This window comes from Pleurodeles waltl, chromosome 1_2, assembly GCF_031143425.1.
Source record: "Pleurodeles waltl isolate 20211129_DDA chromosome 1_2, aPleWal1.hap1.20221129, whole genome shotgun sequence".
Classification (NCBI taxonomy): domain Eukaryota; kingdom Metazoa; phylum Chordata; class Amphibia; order Caudata; family Salamandridae; genus Pleurodeles; species Pleurodeles waltl.
The window spans coordinates 572179888-572206638 of NC_090437.1; the positions used below are offsets into that span (position 1 = coordinate 572179888).

Sequence of the window (26751 nt, forward strand, 5' to 3'; positions counted from 1 at the left end):
ATGTAAACCCATTGCAAGGTGCAGCTCATTTATTAGCTCTGGGTACCTATGGTTCTTGATGAACCTACAAGCCTTATATATCCCCGCAACCAGAAGAGTCCGGCAGATGTTGCTTTAAAAAATCTGACATCGCAGTTACTTTTTTTCACCTCAATTTCAATTTTTGTTTTTATTTCAGCTGTTATTTTCTGTAGGAAAACCTTGTAGGATCTACACAAATTACCCCGTGCTAAATTCAGAATTTTGTTTACTTTTCAGAAATGTTTAGCTTTCTGGGATCCAGCATTGGTTTCACACCCACTTCAGTCACTAACTCGAAGGAGGCTGAAAGCACAAAAAATAGTGAAACTGGGGTATGTCCCAGTAAAATGCCAAACTTGTGTTGAAAAAGTGGGTTTTCTTATTCAAGTATGCCTGTTCCTGAACACTGGGAAGATGGTGATTTTAGCACCGCAAACCCTTTGTTGGTGCAATTTTCAGGGGAAAAACCACAAGTCTTCATCTACAGCCCTTTTATTTTTTATTTTATTTTTTTAAAGGGAATTTTTGCTGTATTTTGGCTAATTTCTTGGTCTCCTTCAGAGGAACCCACCAACTCTGGGTACCTCCGGGTACCTCTAGAACCCCTAGAATGTTGGAAAAAAGGGCGCAAATTTGGCGTGGGTAGCTTATGTGGACAAAAAGTTATGAGGGCCTAAGCGCGAACTGCTCCAAATAGCCAAACAAATGCCTGGCACCTGAGGGGGAAAAGGCTTGGCAGCGAAGGGTTTAAAGAATGAGTTAAAAGTCCTACTTTTCAAGCAGTCAATCCAATTCTGATCAGACACAAAGCAGTCTTCAAGAAAGTAAATATTGGTACAATATCAGAATAAAGTGAGATTTAGGGACTATGGTGGATATCAAGCATTATTTGTGGATCCTCTGATCCCTGCTTATTCTCCATGGCCAGTAGAATGGTTGACTAGGGAGTATTTGGTTATGTGCTCTAGGGGCCAGATATATGACCATTTCATTTTCTGAGTCTCTAATTGTGACTTTTTGGCAGTTGCAATCAGAGACTCGTAAAATGAAAGGTACAAATGTGTTTCAGACACATTAAGCAATTTCTAGTGGGGTCACACGTTGCGACCCCATTGAGAATGGCACACTCACAGGGATGATGTCCTGCTGGGGACAGCAGACTACCATGTGTGTGACTGCTTTTAAGTAAAATAGTATTTTTTTATTTATTTCAAATGCAGCCCGTTTTCCTCAAAGGAAAACGGAATACATTTCAAACTGAAAAAAAATGAAAGGAAAACTTTTCATTTTTCTGAGTAGAGAGTGGTCCATGGGGCCACTACCTGCTCTGAAAAAATACTGACGCTTCCATTCACAAAGGGGAAGGTGTCCCTCAGGACCTTTCCTGTTTGCAAATGGGTTCCCACAAACTTGAAGGTGGTAACTGCAAATTATTTGCAACCGCATTCACGGTCACAAAATATTCCTACAAGGAGGTGCGATTCGGTAATTGGAAGGGATACCCTAAACATGCCCCTTTTTAATACCGAATCGCAAAAGCAAAATGCTATTCAGTAAAAAAATAAAAATAAAAAAAAAGTTACTGAGTTGCATTTTGCTTTGGTACACAGAAAAAAGCATGTTTGCTTCGTCCATCTGGCCCACAGAGTCTTTTTCAACTGAAACAAAGCTGCTAAATGTTTTTTATGTTAACTTCAAATTGCCTGTTTTCCCGACTTTAACATTTCTATGCAATATAAATAAATATACCTTCATTTTGGATCATAATTTACAGGTTACTCTTTGAGCAACCCGCTCTCCTCATGCATCTAGTTCACTCAACATAAAATTGCAATTTAAAAAGGGCCAATACACACCTAGTATTTCCCTTCCTGTTTAAAATAGAAACATTCCCTTTTTGGTAAAAAATAAATCACTTTTCATGCTCACTACACTGACATACTGCACGAAACATGCAATGCTGGTAATATGTTGTTATATGGTCATGTAGTTGAGGCTGGTGACAGTTACAATCATTCACTTTCACCTTCATGATTTATTATGTCAGTCGATCCCACTGATGACAATATAGGACCATATTACATGGTTGTTATTCTTAATTACAGTTAATGAATATATATTAAATACTGGAGTACCTTTAGTGCAGAAAACGAAGGGATGTGAAAACCTTTTTTTAACCAGTACCTGTGAAACGTTAGGAACATTTCACAGGGACAGTGAATATATGTTTTATAATCATGACAATAGCCCCCTCCAGAGGTTTACCATTCAAAGGGCCACAAGGATATTATATTTGCCTGGGGAGAATATAATTTTGCAGCAGGATTATCTAAATTAAGCAGCAGTAAACTATACAGCATATTCTATGACATTATTTTAAGGCATTTGAGGTAGAAACCTTTTATTGAAATCTGCAAACTACACAGCAATTAATTGGCAAGTGCAGGAAGCCCATGGCATAACCATTGTTTATACCCAATATAGTCTACAAAGTAGACAAAACATTTCACAATTGCTAGATACACCTTGAACAGAACAGCTACAACATTCTCTCAATTTAACTGGCAGTTATGTTTTGTTAACAATTCATAGGGTGTATTTAATATACAATTCTGCATTCCCACCTATCAGTACTGGTCTCATATTTTAAAAGCAAACAAGCACAGTATACAGTCAAGTAGAACAAGTTACTTATTCGGTTACAATCTTTCTGGTGGATGCTCTATCGATCTAACCGCACCTTGCGAATCTTTCCCCAGCCAATAAACTGGATTGAGGACCTTTTTAACAGTACCTCTATGCGCCAGTAGGTGGCATCTTGCAGCTCCTCTGCAACATCGTCCCACTCAGGAAGAGACATGCAGAGCTGAATAAAAGCACCATTCAAGTGTGCTGACATCAGCTTTAGGCTGTCTGTGGCTACAAAAGCAGAGCCCATTGGCAATTTGGTATGATCAATGTGCAGATCTCTATAATGGGACCGTTTTAGAGAGAAGTGAGACCAGTTCACAGAACAAGGAGGTGGGATGGCCGGTGAACACTGTGCAGTAAGATGAAGAATCCACCAGATAGATAATTTCATAGGTAAGTAAATTGTTCTGATGGATAAATCTAATCGCAGATTCTTTATCTTGCGAATAAAAACCAAAGCTGTACATTCCCAAGATGGCAGGTCTCTGAACTGGCTTAGACCAAAAAGCAGAGGTGGGTGGAGCAGGGTGTATTGCTATGATAAAACCTTCTGCCCACAAGCTAGTAACCATCCGATGATTAAAGCCATATGAGACTAGGACACAATAGTGGGTGGTTACCCACATGCATTGTCCTTATCTCCTAGATTTTCCATCGTGAGCACTTGGACCCTTATGGGGGCGTACGAAGAGAGTAAAGGTCTTGAGCTCAGAATAGAAGCACATAAGGTAAATGAGGACACACAATAAAAATTAAAAAAAAACTTGTTCTAATAGATACTTCTAATTGCAGATTCTTTATCTTGCAAATAAAAACCAAAGCAGTACATTCCCAAGGTGGCAGGTCTCCGAACTGGCTTAGACCAAAAAGCAGAATGCCCCTCTCAACAGACCATACTGTTGAGGAACTAGTGCTTCTTGAAGGCATATTGCAAAGCCTATGTGGCTGCCTGACAGATGTCGATGAAAGGCACTCTGCATGCTAGTATAGTGGTAGCAGCTTTGGCCCTGGTGTGATAAGCCTGTACACCTTCTGGAGGATGCTTCTTAGCCAGTCTATAGCAGATTAGAAGTGTCTGTGACCCTGATGTTTAGACATATGAGTGGAATTTTGGGCTTTTGAGACCAAATCTCTATTTACATATTCATAAAAATAAATTATGCAATTGATACATTTATGGTGACAAAATATAGTTGTGTTTTGTAATGATGGTATGCATTTAATAAAATTATGTGATATGCAGGTTGTTTCTAATCTTACTCTGGTTGCTCCAGTAAGAGATATTATTTATCCATTAATACAAATGGTTCTGTTTTAGTCTATACACGGAATGTGGTTTATGTTGTTATTGTTTTGATTCTGTAACCACAAAAAGGGTGAAAGAACAGGTAAGTAGGCCTTAACAGTGCCCAAAGCAAGTCCTTGTTAGGTGACGGACAAAACAAAAACCAAAACATCAGACAATTCTGACTGAAGATGGTTAGTTTGTAAGGTGCCACACCAATCCACAATTCTGTCCTAACAAATGGTGTAGAAAGATTTAGAGGAGGGACATCTCGTTGCCAGGTTCACATCAACAACCTCAGGACACAGGCTGAAGGTGATCAACTGTCACCACCCAAACTCCAGGCATGGATATGCAAAGTAAGCAGGATTGGGTGCAAGAAACTGCCTTGTTACTACAACAGAAGATCCTCCCAAAGCAGCAGCTTGATGGCTGGGGACAGATGCTCACGCCCAGGAATTCTGGGTACCACACTCCCCTGGCTCAATCCAGTACCACTAGGATGACTTGTGTCCGGTCATGCCTGACCTTCTTTACAAATCAAGGCAGAAGAGGTAGAGATTGTAGACATACAAGAGTCCTGAACTCTATTCTAGATAGAATGCATGCCAGAGCGAGAGTTGCTTTGCAAATTCAGTGTGCAGAAGGGCTACCATTGCGCATTACTGGTGGTGGTGAAAAGCCTCAGAGTTGTCCACACTTCTGGGAGACGACCAGGCCACCGACAGGTGTTACTGCCATTCACGATTTTTTAGGTGCCTGAGACGTATTCTGCCTGCTCTGGTGTTTAAAGATCCTGCCAGGTGGTTTACCACCAGCTAAAATCCTCTCGGGCCAGCCACGTGCAGAGGTGCAAGGACTCCGGGTCACGGATCATGAACCCTAATGATGTTCAGAAGATCTTCGTCTTGAAGTGTTTGATGACAGCCGGTGCGGAGCTCGACTTCGGCAACCAGTCATCAAGGTGAAAGGAGAATTGTACCCCTCACCCGCTTACATGTGCTGAAACCACTACCATCACTTTCTTTAACAACTGAGGGGCACTAGAGAGCCCAAAGGGGAGCACTACAAACTGTAAAAGCTCTTGGTCCACCGTCAGCTGAAGGTAGCACCTGTGGTGCTGCCAGATGGAGATGTAAAAATATGCATTTAGCAGGTCCAATACCACTATCCAGTCTCCAAGGCCTGCAGCAGAAAGGGCCTGGGCTAGAGCTAGCGTCTTGAGTTTGTCCTTCTTGAGGAAGCCATTATGGGGTGAAGATCTAAAATAGGACTAAGGCCTCCGTCCTTCGGCAGAAGAAACTAGTAGGATTAACACATAAATAACTACATCTGAAGCCAGAACCCTCTCTATCGGCCCTTTGGCCAAAAGGTTCTGCACTTCTTGTAAAATAGACAGATGGTGGGGAAGGTGCATATGGGTAGAAAAGTAAGGGAGTAGCCCTGGTGAACAATTTTGGGGACCACACTTGTCGTCGTGGGGCTCACCAGCCCTGAAGTAAATATTTGATCCTGCCTCAACAGGGTGGATGTGTGCCAGCAAGGACACACTAAAGTGGTTTTGTGGTTATGACTCTTAGAGATGCAAGGGACAGAGCTGCACACTGCCCCCACTGACCTCAATGTCTATGGGAATGGTGCATTTAGCCACAAAAGGCTGAAAAGCCTGGTTTGTTGGAGGAGGAGTCTGGCGTTGACAGATGGGAAAGCCTCTACTGTAGCCACGCACAGACCAAAATTGCTCCTGCTCTATTTAAAACACTCCAAGCTAACTCACTTCTATCCCCCAAAAAAGGAAGGATTGTTGAAGGGTATGGCCATGAAAAATGTCTGGAAATCCACAGAGAAACTTATGGACCTTATCCCACTATGGTGTCTGGTAGCCACACTAGAGCCCATGGAAGGTCCCAAGCAATCAGTTGTCTCCAGTCCTAAGCACATTACAAATGCCATATGACAATCATCCTAAATAGTCTGCACAAGAGATTTCTGAAGGTCACCTGGAACACCTAGTACAACAGCTCCACCTTATCCCAAAAGACATGGGGATAACAGTCAAAGAGACAGCTGGCTTCTACGACATACCCAAAGACTTTCACCACTATGCTGCTGAGGGAACAAATGAAGGAACAGAGCCTTCATTTCAACTTCATCCAGTCCCTGAGAAGGGTCTTCTTGTGCTTGGCAACATGACGTTTAGCTTTGTGCTTTCAAATAACTGTCAGGTTCGTCTGGGAGCTGGCGCCACAAGCTTTGGAGTCGTGGATCAAATCCAGGCACCACGGACAGACCTTGTGAGGGTCGGTCACAGACATTTGTTTGCAACAGTCCCTACATGCTGTAAATGCTGTTGCTGTAGGCCGTGACATTTCCCTTGCTCACTGGACAAGTTGTGAGGAAAACTCTGGTCAAAAGCCCAGAGAAGTTCAGCATCCATGTCTGAAGGCCGAGAAAGAAGGGAATCGACATCCACACATATGGGTGGTGCTTATTTGCAGGTCCACGTCACTTCTGGTGTGGAACTAAGGTGGCAAAGGGCCACACTACACCACCTACCAATACACAAAGGTACTGCTGAAAAGTTTCTGGATCAAGTCAGACATCTGCAGGATTATTCACAAGATGAGGAATCTGTGGTTAGAAGCATCCATCAGAATTTTACAAATCATCTTCACTAAACATGTCGCTCTTTGATAAAACATATTTTCAAGCCAACTACCAAAATAAGCACATGCAATACAAATAAAAAAATACATAAGTTACATGTGAAACAGAGTCTTGCATTCAGCACCTGAATTGTAAAAAATTAAGTGCCTGTGCCTAAAATATTTCTTTGAATTCTACGGTGCACTTCTTCACTGGTGCTGGCCACTTCCATCAGTGGAGCATCAACTGTCAGAATAGAAAACGCTCAAAACGAGATTTAAGTAGGCCAAAAATACTTCACTGTAAACGTTTTGAAAATAATAAGTCTAATAGTGCATTTTACAGCCCAATTTTCACTTTAATTTGCTGGGGGGAAAAAAACACGCTCCGTAAAGGCACTAATGAAATATTCATGTATTTTCATGGTGCAGTTTAGGGCAAGGGCTGGAGTAAGTGAATGGCTGCTTCTTGCATTAGTTTTAACCTAAGATTGTTGAATTTTGGACTATAGTTCACATATTAGATGTTACACACCTTATGGTTTAAAGCGGACAAGAATGGTGTAAAAACACACTGATCGACAGACTAGTATACAGGAACAGTGCCCAGCAGTAGAAAAATACCACCAATAAGGCTTTTGGTATTTGTCAGTAATCAGGGCCTTTTAGTTTAGCTGACTCCGGTAAATAAAGGAATATCAGAGGTTCTACCCACTGGTACACATCTTTTCCCTATTACATGTATCACAATTCATCTTTAGTTGGAGGGTGCCATCCACTTTGGATTTATTTTCATCATGTTTCCTACAGAGTACATTGTGTTCTTCTACTTTGCAAACCTTACCTAACATTTATTAATTTCGTTGAGATCACCCACCACAAATATATGACTTCATCCTCATTAGAGACAAAGAAGGTTGCGAAGTATAATAGTGACAAAGCAGTCTTTTAAATTCTAGGTTTTACATCGAGTGACACTATAGCATAGTTGATCAGTTTTTATAGTGGCTGGTGTAGATGGCAGCGGTATTCACAAAATTATAACGTATAATTAATCTGCACCTCAGAAGCACGCATGCTATTTGTAAACATTAGTAAGTAACTCATGGGTTTCGTCATGTAGTTGCTGTAGACTCAAAGTAACTTAAAAATGCTACAACAGATACTGGCCAATATCAGTTCCAAAACACTTCCGCTCCAGCAGCGTCGCAAATTGTCAACTGTAATGTAGTGATATGGAAGGATTATTTAGAAAGGAAACCATGCCGATTTCTAAAGTAGCAAGATTAAAAAATATACCAACAACTGCAAACAATTAAATGAGTTAGTACAGGCCATTAATTTAAAAGCTGCAATACTAATTTAAACAACAGTAGTTCAAACTAACGCAAAGACATTCTATCAATAATAAACAAAACGACAAGGCCGGAAAAGACCACCTTCCCTGTATTGAAGTGTAATGTTCTGATGACAAACTCCAGCCAAACAAAACACAAACGTTTATTCCGTGAAACCAATTGCCATGAAGAAGTATGTTGTGCTGTTTGAGCGTTATCTAGCAGATTAGCAGAAATTATATGGAAAAAACTGGTGCTTGTTGCGGACGAAACTGCATACCTATTTACTGAATCCAAAACTGTACGTGAGCAGTCACATCAAATGCGGAGGTAAACACTGTGCACAGAGGATTTTTAACGCTAGATATTCATTTTGCAGAGGAAAGCTATATCAGGGACAGCTAATATACTAGTCTGCGTGTGTGTTCGCGTTTCATGTAATATAAGTGATTTGAAAGAAAGGAGTTGATTGATATAAGAAAGCCTGTACAGGCGCTGGGAAATGCCGCTTTCCAGCATATGTACAGTACAAAATGCCATCGATGTCTTTCTATTCCATAATTTAAATTAATTTAATTAGAACTCGAGTAAGTAAGCATCCTAACACATTTACCCACGGGAGCCGGACTCACCCAGGCTAGCGGCGCGGACAGCACCACATGCTGTACAGTATTTGTTGTTCACCACAACAAACCCATTCCGAGGCTCGGACATTTTGAGTTCTTTTTCCTAAACCCTCCGTCTCCAGTAACTCGGTTAGGCCCTGGACAAACCACGTTCTAAACTGGTCCACTAAGAAATTATGCAAAATTTCACTGTCTAATCCCAGTGCTGCTCTAAAAAAGATGACAGTGCCCTAAAAAGAGTCCAAGTAGGGCCCACCGCAACAACTAGCCCAAAGTAACCGCTGCCTGTATTACTATCTTGAGGTGCTGAAGACCTTCGGTTTTCTGATTAATGATAAACCCACAACCCACTGTAATATTGGGCCACACTGCATCACCACAGCTATGAATCCTGTATTATCTTGTATATTTTTAACACAAATTGAGAGGGAATATTTATGGTTTGTTTCAACTTCTTCAAATGAATGTGCATATAAAATAACATTCAAGTGATTACTAGATGTAGTGAGCTATAGCTGTAATAACTAGTTGATGCCATGGTATTGTTCTAATAAAAAAACTAACAAAAAGTTGACGAGTAAACTCATATCAAAACGCACTGGCCTCCAAAATATAAACTTATAACAAACATTTGCTTAGAACTGGTCAGAGATGCCAAATGCCTGATCTTAAATATTCTGAAGACAAAACAATAGTCAATCCGCAACTATTGAATTAAAATCAATTATATTAACATGAAATATGTCAATTTTTACGTATTAGCATAACTCATTCAAAGCAAAGTTCTAATTACTTCTATAACAGACATTTGCAAATTTTGGGCCTCATTACGACTTTAGCGGTCTTCAAAGAAGGCCACATAAGCCGCTGCAGCCAGCATACCACTAGCGCTGGTGGTATGCTGGCCGCCCTGTTAGGAGTTTTCCGCTGGGCCAGCAGGCGAAAACAGTGTTTCCGCCCGCTGACCCAGCGGATCACTTACCACAACATTGACACCGGCTAGTAATCGAGCCGGCGCAATGTTGTGGTGTGTCAAGTGCGACAGCACCCATCACGCATTTCACTGCCTGTAATTCGGGCAGTGAAATGCGTGACTGGGTTGTCCATGAGGGCCAAGTGCATGGGCATTGCAGGGGCCCCCATGGGCTGAGACCGCCATGCAAAGGCTGGCAGAAAGGGGACTCGTAATCCCCAGGGCAGCGCTGCTTGCAGCACTGCCCTGGTGGATTGCAACCGCCGAGACCGCCAGGCTGTCGACAGGCAGCAACGGCAGTCAGATCGTGGCCCATCTGCCACGGTCATAATAGGGAGGCCGAACAGCCCTATCTGCAGCAGTTTACCGCCATCGCAAGTGTGGCGGTCTCCGTAACGAGGGAGTTACTACTCACCATGAAATAAATAGGTCTTCACTTTGACTGTGGCATTCTCTCTGCATTGCTCCCTGGTAAAATTTCCTCACATGCAACACCTGTCACCCTCTTTCAGCCTCACCGGTCTTCTCTTATTCTGAAGCAATCAAAGCAATGACACTTACCTCAGTGCTACAGAACATGTGCAAGCATGGCACTTCATCTGAAATAATATTTACCTTATGATCCGACTGTCATCCAGCAACACTTCTACAGAGGAAGGAGGGTGGTTCACTGAAACCCATTCGGGTCTCAAAAGTGTGGACCCCTCTCTGAACATGTGTGAGTGAAAGAGGCCCTGAATAACTCAAAATATAAGCTACTCTATCAGCTACCGTTATATGTACAAAGGCTACAGGTTAGTGTAAAAAACTGTGGTTGCCACTCCTCTTGCTGCACTCCTTTGACACGACTACCTTCTAACCTCAACCCTAACACTGTATCAAAAATGTGACAGACACTTCAGCACTGGGATATTCTGCACAACAGAACTGACTAAAGCGTCTGTCATGCAGACAAGTAAATCAGGAAACAAAACCACAAGACCTGCTACTTCTAATTGTATGCCACAACAAGAGATACCCAGATTAAGTTATGCTATAACACCAACCGACATGTGTAACAACATCACACTGCTAAAACAGAAAGCTTCTAGGCAAGCACTTGATTTTCATCCTCAGCTGCTACATATTAAACAAAGATAAATGCAATCCCTCTTCAATATTCCAGCTCACTGTTTTTTTTTAGTAATACATTTTATAGACATTTTGATTTAGCAAAATCAATGGTGTCTTGACCTGAATTGGGATGGAATCCAAATAACAGCAAAGTGATATAAGAAATGCTTGAATTAATCTCAGTCACCCCTATGACTGTTCAACCTGCACTCCATTTTCCCTGCTTTGGATTTTCTACTTGGTTTGTAGGAAATGGGAAGTTTTAATAACTACATTCCTTAAGCTCGGCTATTCTCAATTGCAATTGTATTGCTATGCTACCAATACTGTAGCTGCTAATGACAAAGCAGAAATAACAGGTGAAACGTAAGTTTATAGCAATGGTCATGTATCTCACAAATTCGTATCTAGCTTGTAAAATCTTTAATCTCATCATTATATATTTAAAAGGCAGCAAACTGCTACCACGGTACAAATCCACTGGTTTAAGTGTGGGCAACAAACAGCATTTGCTCTTATTATGCAATTAGCAACTGTATCGCACATTTCTGAAACTATGCGGCCCATGTAGTGCTACATGATTTATTCTGTTTTTCTCTTACATGATCTGAAATACAAGACTCTTTCCTTTACATTTGGCATGCGGACAGTGTGAGCTGTTTACGCCAATCATTTTCCTCTTTTGGGATTACACTGGCAAAGACTACTTTGGAAGCGTTAATACTAAACATCATCCTCCATTTGTTACAACAGATGACCTACACTTTAAAGAAAAGTTTGCTTGACCTTTGTCATGTTCTGTGCCCAAAAAACTTTCAGGACGAAATCGGAATACTTATTCAAGCACTATCAAAATAGTATTTGTTAATGTCCTAATAACGAGCCTTGGATTTCACTAAACCAACCAATAGTTAATACGGAATCCTCCTTTCAGGTGTACGATGACTAAACTAAGTAGCAGGGGCGTAACAAAGGCCACCGAGCTCCAGGGGCCCCCTTCAGCACAGCACCTGGCCTGTGTGAGCTCAGTGGGGGCCCCTCTAAGTTATTTGCAGTGGGACCTCTCCAGTTTCGTCACCCCACTGCTAAGTAGCTGAGCAGACATAGGGGTATGACCAACAGCCCCATATGAAGCCGAAGCTCCTGGAGAAATCTAAAATTATGTGACTGTGCACTGCTTCTGGTATGCTTGGATTTTTTTTTCCTTGGACACCAGAAGATAAGATGACATTTGCACCTCCCTACAAGGTTCAAGAGCACACAGCATCAACATACACATCAATTAAAATGAAGTGACAAAGCTAAATGTGTCCATCCGTCTACAAGCAGCATCTCTCGGGCTAAAACCAAAGTCTATCTGGTTCCTGTACCTTACTCTTGCCTTCCATATGCTTAATGATGGCAATTTCAAATTTTTGTTCAACACAGCATCTGACAGTTTCCAAGCCCCAACTGGAGCATAGAGAACTGCAGAGGCAAAATACAAGTTCTTGTAAGTGCATTAGTGGGAAACTGATTAAAAGCTAACACTTTTATGAATGAAACTCATGTTCTCCTATTACTGACTGTTTCGTGTAGAAATGGAAGGATTGCTTAAGAAGGCTGCTAAAATTGTTTCAGACATGTTTAGGCATCCAGGAGAGCGAAGACTCTCTTCACCGAGAAAGCTGCCTGCCAGGCATCAACAAGACAAGCTCTTTGTCAGCCCTTGACAAGCCAAGGGGAGAGGAGAGCCTCAGTCTTTGAGAAGTCTTGTAACCCCCTGCCCAGTCTTCCCAGTCCCAAAGACACAACTAAGCAGGCTTTTGCTGGACTTAAAAGCACTTCAAGGAAGTCGCCGAGATGCTTTTTACAACCAATGGGATAGGTCAATCTCAGATCAGTGCATTCTATACATCTTAGGGGAGTAACAGATCCAACTAGAACACGTATCATCCCATCGGCAGATATCCATCCAAAAACTAACGCTCCTCCAAGAAGTCTAGAAGCTCCTTTTAGGAGGACAGCTCCACTTCCAGACGCAAACACTCAGAGGGTAGGAGTATACTTAATCTCATTTGTGGTTCTATATAGATGAGGGGGGCTATGGTTCCTGTATTTGAAAGCTGGGCCTTTTCCACTCATAACTGCAGCATTGAAAATGGCTGCACTAAACCCTGCTGTGCTACCATTTCACCTATTCTCTGCACTATACCTCAATGTCTGATTCCCAGTGGATCAATCTAAAAGAGTTCTATAACATGTTACAGGCCCAATGGTTCATGATCAATCTAGTAAGGCGTTATCTGGAACCAGGGCAAGATCTGGGATTCATCTGCGACTCCCTCCAGACAAACCGGGGCAAGGTACTTTTCTGCCTCTGGCGTTAGCTGTAGATACAGTCTTGTCTGTCAGTGACTCTGGGGAAAGAGAAGGCTTCAGATGGGGATTCACTGCAGGCCCAGGGGTCAGGGTAACCAGTACTACCTGGGTCACTGGCAAGTATGGCTGCAGCCAAATTCTATCTACTCTCTTACTGGTCTCTGCATTCCAAATAGTTCAGAGAGTTTTTGCCAGTGAAGTGCCATCCAATGTTCAGTTCCTTTCTTAGTGTTTGGCAGTATCCCCATCTACATCTGAGGTGAAGGTAGTAGGAACACACGCCAGTAAGTTGTTGTTGGAGGCCTCTTTGAAGTCTGTGAAATACAGGGGAGCCGAGTATCAGGGAATGACAACTGTGTCACAAAATGGACACAATGGTCAGGAGTTTACCAATCCCAGTTGACCTTTGCACTTCTTCTCATAGAGCAAGCTGTTTTGATCAAAACTAACAATAGGGTCACAAAGGCATAAATCAACTTCAAGAACAGAAATACAGAGGGCTAGGTCAGTGGGCTGGTTCCACCAATTAACTTATGGGCTGAGTTGGTCTAATGTTCTCTTCCAATGGCCACTTATTTTCTGAAAGGGTTGTATGTTCCAAGTAGATCAGTTATGCATATTCTTACCCTCTCTAAAACTCCGAGTTTTCCTTCATCCTCAATAATTCTGAGGTTCAGCTCACCACGCCAGGACCTCTCTGCCTCAGAGATTGACACTTTTGCCGGTGTTCAGTACAGAGTCCATCATACACAGGCATGGGAAGGATAACTAGTCTCTCTGCAGGCCTGTGGTCTGCTACACACTTTCTAACTAATTCACATTATCCTGAGGATGCTATCAATTATCTGAAATGAGAAGCTGGACTTTGTAAGTGGCGTTCTCAAAGTTCCACCAATCATGGTTCCACCTCCTTCAGAACTTAGCAGAGGGAAAACAATAGCTAATACCAATCCTTCCTGCCTACCAAGAGATGATCTCTTATGCCTTCTGTAAAGAATGTTTGTTGCCAAATGTGAGCTAAGAAACGATTGATTTTCATATATGCCTGTTTCAAGAGACTTGGTTAACTGAACCAGCTTTTCTGTCCAGGCTATGTAACTTTTTTCACTGCCGCCGAGACTTCCCCCTTTGCAGAGCATCAGGAGGTTTAGTGATCTGTACACAGATCTTTGCGAAAATGAAACTAAAACCAACTATCACTTGTTTGCAAGGACAGTTTGGGTATATCCAAAGTAGGGATGGGACAAGAAACCCTACATATATACAAGGCCACTGGAATTATGCGGCAGGAGAGGGACAAATTATGGGGCAGGATTGAGTCACTCATGCAGAAAGAAAAGGCAAATTATGCGGTACATTTTGTAATAGTATTACTTCATTATTTCGTCATTTTTAAACTTGTAAATACTATCTGGACATTGGTTGCACCCCATTAGTACCAACATGTAAAAACCCAAATGTAGCATTAAGCAACAAAAAGATGACAAGTCCAGCTTTGCAAAGGTTCTTTCACAGCACAGCTACGCGTGTCGCTGTATTTTAGTAACTTTTGAACCACTTGAGCTCGAACATTTTTTTTTTTTAAATCTGCAGATCGCATAATTCCAGTGGCCCTGCATATATAATCTGTACAATGCTAGGTCTGACAGCGATCGCAACCGTTGAACCGAACATTAACTTATCCTATTTTAGAAGGTTCATTAGATTGCTCTAAGATTGTTTACCCCACCACTCAGGAAGGGAACAACCATAGGTTTGTCAAGTGGCCCAGAACTGTAAAAATAAAATAAGAACATAGCTGCTTTAATGTATAGGAGCTTTTACAGCCTAATTGAACCTTACATTATTTGTTCAGTCGATCACATTTCATTAATTAAGATTCACTAGCAATTTTTTGCTGAATTAAAGGATCACTTCAGGAACCTATGTTTCCAAAGACCTCCAGAAAGATGGGTTCCTCTCCTTGATTCACTTATGAGTTCTGTAAGGCCAAATCTAAATTAAGGCTGTTAAATAAAGCATTTCCGCAGGAGTCTAATTTGCTCAAGTCAATTATCAGAGACCCCGCGCTCTTGCAAAGGTAACTGGGAGGAAATTAAATGGTCAGATTTAGTTGAGACCTCTAAATGCAGGGACATGGTGTTATTCTGGCCCTCTGGAGCACTAAGGTTTTCACAACTACTGTTCACCACATTGAACTATCAGAGTGGGAGCATCATTTTGCACAACTAGACTCTGTGGTAGAACAACCACTAGCTACTGTGATTCAGGGTACTGTCATCTTAGTACTGGGTGATAATATTTCACACCCTTTGTACACTGATTTTTTTTTCTCCATGACTGAAACCCCGGCTACTATAGCAAGCTTAAACCCTAGTAACGCCCCTGGGTCGAATAAAATACCAGGAGAATAAGTCCATTTGGAACCAACAATTTGGGTACTTTACATCAACATGACTTCAACTTTATCATTGCAGGTGCCCAAGTTCCATCCTCCTGGTTAGGGCCGAAATAATACCACTTTATAAGAAAGGGGATAAAGGACATCCCTCGAACTATAGGCCCATAAACCCTTTGGATAACCTTCAAAATGTTTTTGCTTGCTGAGTCCCTAATAATTTAGAGGACTAGATGCTGCAAAACAACATTTTATCACCTTTTCAAGCAGGTTTTAGAGAATAGTAGGAACAGTCAAGCAGGTCTTCCATTTGGCATTATTCTTATAGAAGTAACCTAAACTAACCGATGATCATCTATATATTGCCCTTATGGACCTGACAGCTGCATTTAATCTTGTTCCGAGATCTTTCCTATGGGGAACGCTTCGATTCATGGGAGTTCCATCTTCCCTTCTTACCATCATTATGAGGCTCCATGAGAGGAATTATGCCTACACAAGATGGGACAGTAATGGTGAATTGTCGGAAAGAATTACTGTCAGGAAAGCGGTTAGGCAAGGTTAGACAAGCTCTTAATTCTATATAGATTATGTAACTGATCATCTCAATGGTTACATCAATGATTCTCCTAACTTACATGTGCTAATCGTTCTGGCTCTATTGTTCGTGGCAGATACCATTTTGATCTCCAGGACCCCTAAGGGCCTGAAACTTGTCTGTCTTGCTCCCCCCCCCCCCCCCCGAAGGTGTTGGTGTCCCAGCAGTCACTGGGACACCAGCACAGGCTCTCCCACGCAATCCTGGTGCTGCTCTCATGCTATACTTAGCACAAGAACAGTGTCAGGATGAGTCGGAGTGGCCTGGTCTGCCGCTCAGACAGTGCTGTGTTGTTTCCCCAACTTGGCTGTGCAACACAGTGGGACTGGAGAAACCTAAGTGTGCATGTCAGTTTGGCTGGCCTAAGACGGCTGGCCAAACTGACGTAGACTTTTACGTGCACTCAGTCCACTCCTCCTCCTCCCTCCAATGGCCCAACCCTACCCCTCCCTGAAGACAGCTGGGTTAGAGATGTTTAAAGTACGCATGTCTGGCTGGCCGTTGCAAGACGGCCGGCCAAAGCGACATGCGCGCTTTAAACAAGTGTACAGCTCCCTGCTGCCACTTGGCAGCAAGTGCCCCATCCCGTCCTGACACTCGATTCAGGATGGGGCGCTGGAAATAAAATGTTTATAAACAAAGTTTATTACCATTTTATTTTCCATTATGGGGGAAATTTTTTGGCTGGGCGACGCTCCTCCACTCAAATGCAGCGGCCGCCCCTGGGTCACCCTCACCAATAGGGCCGCTGCTATCCTGAAATTCTTTAAGGTGGCCTGATCCAGGGCCAGCTGTTGAGGTTTAGAGGGCCAAAGTTCAAACAGGAGCAATGTATAGGGCTAACCTTTGGATGTATTCATCTGTAGCCCATTCAGCTGTTCAAGTAAACAACTTTATAAGATCATTGAGCAATCTCCTCAACAGAACCCATTTAATTCCCTTATTTAGGGACATCCCCCTCAAACGCACGGAGTTCTGTGCGGTCTTGGTACTTCTTATTTTTTTATCAGGCTGTGGGCTACTGAGGAACTGTTGGCATATATGGAAACATTAAAAGGCGATGCCTCAGTTCCATCATATTCACCAATGGTACCGGAAACTGGGTCTTGAGGATCTATTGGACAACCCACGTACAATCATGCAGAGTTCCAAAGGAATTGTTAAAGCAGCATTCTGGGAACATATCCTTCTTGTCCCAGACAGACACATTTTGCTGGGCTCATTCACTAATAGGTTCATCATTCATAAGCCTTTTTCTAGGTATGAAACATACCTAGATTCTATTCAACCACCATTGACTAGGTCTCTGTTTATGAAGCTCTGTTACAGAGACCTTAAAATCCACATGCATATAGCTAAGTGGGACAATGGCTCACAGGCTTCACGCAATCTGTGAACCAATATTGCTGTTGAAAACATTAAACATGTCTTATTTTTCCGTGCAACTTATTTAAAACCCAGACACAAATGGATAAGACCTCTGTGCCTTACCCTGGATTTCTGCACTTTCCAAGCAGCACTTCGATTATTTTTAACTGATACTTTGCCTCTTTTTGTCTTTGGCCTGAGCAGATTTTTGCACATTGTATGTTTAATTAGAAAGATGAAAGGCAAAGAGTTAATTTGTTTTTATCACATGCTTGGGGTTTTGGATTCATGTTTTAGTGATATATTTATAATATTGTCTATTGTGTGCATATTAGTTTATATTTCAAATGCCCTTTCTGATATTTTTAGTGTATACTATTTGATGTATAGAGTTTGTTGCATTATTACAGAACGACTGTCATGCACGTCCATAATTTCTACAGGTAGATTTTAAGCACAGTCAGATTTCATAGCAGACCATTCTCTCGGTGTTTGCCACTGGCCTTTGCTTCATACACATCCTCCGCTGAGCTTCTTTTCCTCCTGTCCCTCATGCTATGATGTGCTTCGCTGATACTATGAAAATGAATTGAATGATACTGTGTGCTATTTTCTTTGGTTTTTAACTGAAATAAAGTACTTTTAGTGAGCTGAGAAACTACAGAATACATAAATATATATACATAAATATATATATATATATATATATATATATATATATACACATAAATACTTATATATGGTCGATTGTGGGTCACCATGCCAGTTTGCAACTCTTGTTGTTTTAAGGCTTTATTTTAGAATTAAGAAATGTTGCTTAAAAATGCGCAAAAGTCTTAATTTTATTGTATTAAATATGGTCCCTATCAATCATTTTGCACTTGCTGGTACCAAAGTTCTCAAGATTATAAAAACATGAGCAAGCACTGTTTTTTCCCCAAGTCCCAATGAACATTAGAAACTTCTGGTGCAAATACCCTTGGAACCCAATTTTGCACTTGCGCGAGGACCTAAATGATACCAGCGGATGCTTTTAAAACAACGAAGGGTCAAAAATATGGGTCTGAACTCAAAAAAGTACTCCCGGGAAACTGAATTAGTGCCTTCATACTTTCTATATATAGATCAAGCACAAGAAAGGGATAGACATCCAATTTTGCCCCATAATGATAAACCCTACAAAAAAGAATTCGGTTTACATGCTTCAGCCTCAAAAGACACAGCACTTTTACCTACTTATTACCGGCAGCACTGAACTCCTCAAAACTTGCACATTAAGCATCCATTAAACATTTGTAATATATATAACTGTTATCATTCATCCTTCTAATCCAGTGGTGGAAGATGCTAAATGGTGATTATCACACCTAGAACAATCTAGCTGTAGAGCTATTCGATGAAGGGATCTCTCAGTCTGGAGTAGTGCCACCAGGCCTACTTTGCAGCAATATCAGACCTAACCACTATGCAACAATCAGAACGAAAAGTTATATAAAACTAGTTAAAAAAAGACCTGCCGCTGCTTTGCCATGCGTTTAAGAGGTAAGCTGCAGAACCGTACAAAAAGGAATAACAAAAAGTATAGACAAGTTATATTAACAAAGCTGACATAAAGGCTTTTTGGGATACTTGCAATTAGGTCTTAAAAACAACTCTCTTAGCTTTGAAAAGGCTAACGGTCACAAAAGCAAGTGAACTGGGCATTAAAAAAGCAACCAACGATAGAAGCATGCAATGCTCACCTACCACATCAAACAAGTGTTTAAAAGGACTGCACACACCCTAATATTTGGTGAGAATGTGCTTGTCTGTAGATCACAAATACACTGCTCAGCATTCAGTCAAGTCTTTACATTTGATTTACACCATACATTTTCAAGATACATTTTCATGCCACTGAATATCAAGGAGCAGGGAAAAACATAACATGATTACTATCCAGGCTCTCTCTCAAACTCAGAGTACAAATAAATGCACATGCCAGCCCAACTTCCCCGGTTCATTTTGAACAGGAAATCATAGACTGAAGTTCAGAGAAATACCAAGGGCCTTGGCATCCACTCCACTTCATGAATAGAAAAGCATATCGTCTATAGCTGCTCACTGTAACAGACAGATTATATTATAGTGATTACGCAAGAGCCAACTAAGTAACTATGCACCCTCAACATTTCATTAACCAATTCTTCAAATTGGTCAAAGTATTAATAAGTTCCAGAAACAGACCAAACTCCAACGTTGCATGACGAACTTTATGTACAACAGCAATTTCATTGCCTGTATCCTTTAATATTTTCCTTATCACTGAATCACAGATTCTTACATTGTGGGCATTATTTGCCTAATCATCTCTCCAAAACCTGGCAGTAGCAAAGGCATATTCACTACATGCTTTGGAAACCGGTTTGGTCTCACATCCTGCCAGGAGTTTAATTAATTTAAGATTATTTGCATTTGTGTTTGCCACATCATATATATGCTGCCTACAATGTGCCAAGAATTACCACCATTAAGCCAGAGCGAGCATCAATCCATGGCGGTCACCATCAAATTGTGCATGTCTAGATTATGCCATGAATTGCTATCATAATGCACTGGCCATCATACACACAAGGTGACACAAACATACACACCATTAACATTGGGAATAAAACTTATGAAACATTTATGAACTCCTGTGCTGACGCCAGTTAGTGCTTTAGGTTGCAGGCGTGTGGAATTCCTTTAGCCCAACGCCCAGGACATACTGTTTGGGACCCTGACAGAAAAGTTGTGGCTGCCCTTTTGTTTCTCGCATTTTCGTTGGGGGGGGGGGGGGTAATATAGTGCAAAAACATATAAAGGGTCAGGATACACTTATTCTGACCCCAAAGGACACAGGGTGTGGGACCCTTTTCGAATTCAGAGGAAAAGCAATGCCCTAATTGGATGGCCACAATCTGACAGGAATATTAACATGTGCAATACAAAAATCTGAGGAATTCACTAAAAAAAAAAAAAAAAAAAAAAAAAAAAAAAAAGACAATAGGGACGAGATAGTTAGATTGACGTTTTACCGAAACAAAACCATAGAAATTCATCACTTATAGTTTTACTTATCTCATTCAGCCCTCTTCATCCATTAGTCTGCTGTAGAGAAATCCACATTTTGCTTTCACCCACCTCAGCATACAGTATGTGGAACAGGGGCAGCCCTCTTCAAAGATTGATTTACCTGACTTGCACAATGCATATATCAGCAGAGTAAGTAGTCCCCTCAGTGTCTGGAACTACCTATATAGCATGTGCTTTAAAAAATATATAAGACTTTTCAAACATTTTTTTTTCATACGAAGCGTACCTTCATACAAAAACCATTCACAAACAAAATACATTCAAAATATGACCACTACTCTGTCAAGACCAGCATTATGTCAGAGAATGACATCCATCATAACAGAGAGCCCCATAATATAGGAACATTTTCCATCATAGTGCCAGTTTTTAGGTTGGGTGTAAAGAGGACAGAAATCATACATGCTCTCACTCCAATGCGCAGACACACACACGGGTGAAGTACACACATTCAAACCAAAACATAATCAGAATGGCTTCGCTAATGCTTTCCCTCCTCCCCCACAATCTTCCATATGTGTGGTCAAATTGATTAGATGCATGGGTAATTGATAAACTCCACGTGCGCCACCATTCCTTTCTTTTTACCATACCTCGGGTGCATTAGATTTAACAGCAAGGTGTTATTACTAACAGAGCAGTTCTTGCAAAATCGTATCAGTTCTAATAAAAATCTTATATTATCATCTACCCAGTTTAATAACTAATTTAGGAAGGACTAAGCAAATAACTTTTCGTAGAATCCAATAAAGAGTAGCCGTTGAATGAGTAACGATTTTGTCAATCGAGTCTCTACACCACAGATATGTGTTGTCTTCCTAAGAATGAACATGTGTATTTAACGTGGGTGGGTAAGGAGGTGATAGACAAGAGGAGAATGAAAAAAACAACCAATACTGTATGAAAAGAGCCATTTACATCTGCCCTCACAAATCTAATAAAACTCCTTCGTGATTTAGAAATTTAAACATTTAGAGCTGGCCAGTACAAACCATAGAACACAAACCATCCGGGCAAACTGCAAATTTTTAAATAATCCAAACAGCAACGAAACCCCTCGCTTTGAAATGATGAGTTGTTCTAATGCGGTATTGAAATAAAATAACATAGCAGTAACTGGTTCTGTTAAAGTCCACCAGAAGTTTTGCGTGCCCCGTGTAAAGATTGCGCGCGTTGCCTGTTGCATCCCACTGGCTATCCAGGCCCATTGAGCAACAGCAACGTAGTAATCCGTCCTCTCCTGAATGTGGCATTCCCTCTTTTGACTTTTCCAGATTTCAAAGTAGGCAGCCGGACGAATCTTATGGCATCCAGCCGGAAAAAATACTGCACTGGCCGAAGTCCTGCCCCGCCCATTCTGAAAGGTACGTCCTCCTCCAGCGAGCACCATAAGTGACGCATCCCTCGGCCGCGTAACCTTCGTGACAAGCCACTGTAGAGGCTGAGCAGTAGCACATCACAGGTGCCCTCCTTGGTTTCTTAAAATCCTGTTTGTGTAAATAAAAACAAGTCTGGTTGTACACCAATCCCGCTCCCGATATCGCAAAGTCTCCTTGTGAATAGGATTCGGGGATATGCGGGGGGAGTAGAAAAAGTCTAGTCAGTGGATGCAAAGTAAGCCGGCGTGCTCCCTGCAACACAGCTGACTTCGGCTACCACGACCTAGAGACCCAGAGAGTTAATTGATACTGTTACCACTAAAGGAAGTCCTTGAATGCGTCTGCCAGTTTGTATCAGTCACCAAAACACGAGCACGCCTGGAAACAGTAACACTGAATTAAAAATATACACACGCGATAACACCGACAAGCCAAGCCATCGTTAGGCTCCGAAACGACGCACATGGAGATGTTTTAACGGGGAAAATGAAAAGTCATCCGTTCGCACGCAACCAGGTTCCGCCATATGCTAGTTAATAATAACCAAATTGCTCAAGAGAAAGGGGTCGCTTCGCTAGCCGCGCGGAGTTGGAGTGCGTGGCACGACCCGCGTGTTTGAAAGTGCTGACAGCATGGAGCTGCGGCCGCTGACACTTGAAGGCGAGTCACGCAGCGCTCGAAGAGCTGAGAGAAGTAAACAACCTGCTGCTGGGAGCACCGCATCTCCTTTACACAGGTGAGCGGTGCCGGGGGCGCCGGCTACACCGCCGTGCTCTGGAAGTCTGCCATATGGCGCACGTAAACAGTGCCACCCCCTTCAAGCATGTCTCACACTCCCCACCCAAAGGCACGCAAACCACAAACCTGCTGACGGAAACGCCGGTCTGGCGCAGGTAGATGTGCAGCGCCGATCACCGCCGTCCCCCGCCCGGGGACATGTTGCACTCTCCTTCAAGGAGGGCAGGGGGCTCCCACATCCGATGTCCCTGACCCTGTGATACGCCCTCAACTCCACAAGATTTCAGCCAAAAAGCTCGGTTACGAGGAAAACACGCAGAACTGACCGAGGGGTAGCCTCAAGTAAGGCAGAGCCCGAGGGAGGCGTTACGAGCTCCCGGGCCAAGGCTGCCCTGCCCCCACCGTACAGAGTGCCAGCTGCTGCCAGAGCTCGCGAGAGGCGGCCGGGCACCGCCCCCTCCCCGGGATCAGGGACCGGGTGCACACCGCCACCCACCGGCCCCTGGAGGCACCCGAGCTGCGCAGACTCGGCCCTGCAGAGACGCTCTGGTACCCGCTCATCAGATATTCCGTTACCCGGGACAGCCACTGGTTTACGGGCATGTTCTAGCGCCACCAAAGCCTCTGGAAAACGCCGAAAATGCCCACTATTTTACAATTCAGCGTGTAACAGTGGGCATGGGCTGTTCGGAAGGTGCGCCATCGCCTGTGAGCCGTAATACACTACCAGATACCTGCACTGTGTTCTCGTTTGTGTGCATTTTCAGTCTAACTTTATTCAGTTGCAAGAGGGGCAAAGTCCCTTACTATTACATGTTTTCAGTCACTGCGACCAGGGAAGTGGACTGAGCAGGCACGGCCCTCACAACAGAGAAAGCATGACTCACACGAGTGACAGACTCTTGGTACTTCTTCCAAGTCTGAAATTGTAAATGCGCATGACTTGCCCTCCGTGGGTGTGTCGACGATTCAGTCATGCGCACTTTAAAGCCTCTAGTGTGTGATGCATCAACGCTTCGTCGGAAACAGAGCGCTGGGTTACCTCGCCCACTAAACTGCCAACCAATCCCGAAGCTGCTTTCCTTTGTAAAGAGCGACGTGGGAACTGGCTGGCCGAGTCTGCCATGTGTTGGTACCAGGATAACTTGTATTGGAGTTTGAACCGTTACTGGAATGAAACGACGATGATCGTACATTTGAAACAACAAAATGTAGTGGTTTGATGGCATGCAGCAAAAGACTTATTATTGGTTTGACTTCTTTCACTGTGCTTGAATAAATATGGCGTTTACTATGTCTCAGGAGAGCTGATCTGCTACGACGTGGGCGAAAAGTTCTCCATTTGCGCTCATTCCACAAAATCGTGTGCCAGTAGAGCCCACCCGAAAGAAAGTCAGCTCTGTAGATAGGCCCTTCGCAGTTCCATCAGAACACAACATACACTTGGTGCGGTGCATATGGGACTGGGTCAGCAGCTCCCACATATATCATCGGACTAACGCCCGCCCTCGTGCCCTCCGAGTGCAACAAAGTATAGAAGAGCCCGGGTGGCTCTCTACAAGCTTCATGCCTTCTGCTTGACCTCTATTGGGAAAGGACTTCGCTCGTGTAACACCCCACTTTCCAATTATAAATAGGATTGTAATCGGAATGCCCAGCTACCCATTAAACAAGGAAAGAATCTCGCTAACAGGCCAACATTTCAGAAGGGGAAAGTAAAAGATTTTAGGAAAAAAATAATATCCGCGATTATGTATTTACTCAATTGACATCTATTGAAGCAGAGGCAGTTTCAGCCGGGAGACAGCCAAAATAAAACCCTGTATACCTTCAAAAACGGGAGTCTCCCGCCTGAATTGGGTGTATTGGCAGGAATAACCCCTGTTCATTGCCACGAATCTTAGTAGGAGTTGTTTAGTCAAATAAGCCTTTTTCGCCTTTCATTAATATAGGTATTTTTCTTAATTGCATTTATTTATTTATTGTCATCAGCATAAGCCATGCCATAAATGTAACAAGGATTGCCAATAAGCCTGGTTTATGAATTAAAGTTTCAATATCCAAAAGGAGAGACAGGGAGCAAATAAAGGTCCAGCACCTGGGCTCCTTGATATCAACAAAAAAACAATTTGAGGTGTCCTTCCTCTAGATGAAACGGAAGAATAAGGAGGAGAGTAGGTTGGATATGTCTAGTTAGTGAGTCCTCAGTCTTGGGAAGTTGTGCCCTCACACACCATAAAGATTGTGATGCTTCATCATTGGGCAGGGGTCTCGTCCTGCTGGCACTGCAATGCCTGATGGGCCCTGCGAGAGGGCACTTCGTCAGATATCTTTTTAGTAATGCCGTAATGATGGTAAGATGACTTGTGTGAGGCTGTGCTCCTGTGTAGGGTGCTGAAAAAGTGTAGAACAAAGGAGAGTGGTTTATTAAATTGTTCGTCCGATGTGGGCCACCATGTACAGATCAGGTGACCATCTGTCTTGGAGTGGGTCATAGGACACCTGCGTACGCCTCAGATGCAGATTGGCTCGCCCGTGCATGCGTGTAATGGAAAAGTGAAGAGTAGTGAACCTTGAGTGGCATCACGAAATTCGGGCGCTATCTTAGAGGGTGAAGAAATGTTGACTGGAGAGCCTAAGCACAGGTTAAGATACAAGCATGCTGAAGAAGCACTATGTATAACTAACGGCTGCCAGTACAAGTTGTAGACAGCCACAAAGGACATGTAAAAGGGCAGTTCAATGCAGGTGGCTTCTCAAAACCCGGGCACCATCTTGGACTGTGCAATCTGGATATTATACTGCCTCTATGTACAAAAAGAACAGAAATATAAATTAGTCAAAGTGGAAAATTAGTCATGTAAAAAAGAAAAAGTAAATGCTGGCTGCATGTGGTCTATGAACAAAGAAGTAGCCAGTCATAAAATAGGCTTGTTGATGATGCAAAGGGATTATATAAGCATCAGTCTCAGTATGTATAAGACAGCGGCCAGGGATCTTAAAAACTAGTCAATCATAAGTAACCTCAATGAAAAGAAGACACCATCGTTACAAAGCATGGGACTGTACGTTCTCTGGAAGTAACAAGGAGCGAACAAGTGAGCGAAAAAAATCATTGTTGGTACAAGAAAGGATTATGTCATAGTCATTCAGGATCTAGTAAAGATTTTGGTCATATTTTACATCATGGAATGTTGTCATCATGGCCATCAGTGTTGGTAGACGGGAAAAACACCCATTGTTACTCCTTGCGATAAAGTGTCTGTTTACCCCACAAATCATTGGCTTCCAGAATAGTCCATCTGAGGTCACACCATGCAGGTTGAAGTGAGGAAATGGGTTTACAATTTGATGGTAGTACATTTACACTATATATTACTTCGGTGCTCAGTTATCCTGGTTTCCACCTATCTTGTGGTCATCTCTACATACTTAAGCTCACAAGGGAAAACAATCAGATAAATGCAATTTCTTCTGTTGCAATTGGTGTAATTATTTAGAGAGCAGACAAATTGTTGCCTAAGTCAATTTCTTTAGAGATTTTTGTGAGATGGCAGACACTGTAATCACCACAGGGGAAGTGGTCCATCACCGGGGGTAAACCCCAGATGGTAGATTGATTTTGTTCATTCTTGGCCTTTTATGCATTTAGAGGTCTCTGAGGTTTTTGGCCCTTTTAAAAGCAAACTTACAGCAATGAATGTCAAGAGTTCCCAAATGAAGAATGCTTAAAGTTTTAAGAATAATGGGGGTTATTACAACTTTGGAGGAGGTGTTAATCCGTCCCAAAAGTGACGGATATACCACCAGCCGTATTACGAGTTCCATAGGATATAATGGACTCGTAATACGGCTGGTGGTATATCCGTCACTTTACCATCACTTTTGGGACGGATTAACACCTCCTCCAAAGTTGTAATAACCCCCAATGTGTCGTATCTGTTTGGAGTTGGGGGTAAATATCATCATACATGTCAAGGTGCCGTCTTTTTCTCTGATTCTCAATTAGAAACGGGCCTCTCGGTTATTATTTCTTGCTGTCACAAACTCGATTGATTATCCTGGACGGATAGTTGTGGGAAGATAGGTTGTCACTCAGATCCC

The 26751-nt window shown here is 42.5% G+C and overlaps 1 protein-coding gene across 4 annotated transcripts in view; it reads right to left on the reverse strand.

The window, feature by feature from the left end:
• The window catches only part of JADE1 (jade family PHD finger 1), a 169554-nt gene extending 145960 nt beyond the window's left edge, over window positions 1-23594 (reverse strand). Inside the window, exon 1 of one of the 4 annotated variants that reach the window (XM_069242204.1) lies at window positions 23535-23594. The gene's annotated coding sequence lies outside the window, so the exon portion shown is untranslated. Of the gene's footprint in view, window positions 1-21522; window positions 22418-22773; window positions 23095-23534 lie in introns of those variants that run through there. The other 3 variants (XM_069242196.1, XM_069242212.1, XM_069242208.1) reach the window with 3 other exon arrangements.
• Window positions 23595-26751: the final 3157 nt, after the last annotated feature.